The sequence below is a fragment of the Capsella rubella genome, unplaced genomic scaffold, assembly GCF_000375325.1.
Source record: "Capsella rubella cultivar Monte Gargano unplaced genomic scaffold, Caprub1_0 scaffold_84, whole genome shotgun sequence".
Classification (NCBI taxonomy): Eukaryota; Viridiplantae; Streptophyta; class Magnoliopsida; order Brassicales; family Brassicaceae; genus Capsella; species Capsella rubella.
In genome coordinates, this window is record NW_006238844.1 from 9465 (window position 1) to 10375 (window position 911).

Sequence of the window (911 nt, forward strand, 5' to 3'; positions counted from 1 at the left end):
GTCCCAAATGGGATAAGAACCAAAAACCATTGCTATGAGGCAATGAATGGCTTGTATAAAGTTATTTTGGGTTTGAATATGTTATAATACAATGAATTTGATTGATTACAAGTGGTAGAGATGCATGAAGAATGTTTAAAAGTGAGAAGAAAGACATGTTGATATTTGGTCCCAAATGGGATAAGAACCCAAAACCATTGCTTTGAGGCAATAAATGGCTTTTATAACGTTATTTTGGGTTAGAATATGTTATAATACAATGAATTTGATTCATTACAAGTGCTAGAGATACATGAAGAATGTTTAGAAGTGAGAAGAAAGACTTGTTGATATTTGGTCCCAAACGGGATAAGAACCCAAAACCATTGCTTTGAGGCAATGAATGGCTTGTATAAAGTTATTTTGGGTTAGAATATGTTATAATACAATGAATTTGATTGATTACAAGTGCTAGAGATGCATGAAGATTGTTTAGAAGTGAGTAGAAAAACTTGTTGATATTTGGTCCCAAATGGGATAAGAACCCAATACCATTGCTTTGAGGCAATGAATGGCTTGTATAAAGTTATTTTGGGTAAGAATATGTTATAATACAATGAATTTGATTGACTACAAGTGCTTGAGATGCATGAAGAACGTTTAGAAGTGAGAAGAAAGACTTGTTGATATTTGGTCCCAAACGGGATAAGAAACCAAAACCATTGCTTTGAGGCAATGAATGGCTTGTATAAAGTTATTTTGGGTTAGAATATGTTATAATACAATGAATTTCATTCATTACAAGTGCTAGAGATACATGAAGAATGTTTAGAAGTGAGAAGAAAGACTTGTTGATATTTGGTCCCAAATGGGATAAGAACCCAAAACCATTGCTTTGAGGTAGTGAATGGCTTGTATAAAGTTATTTTTGG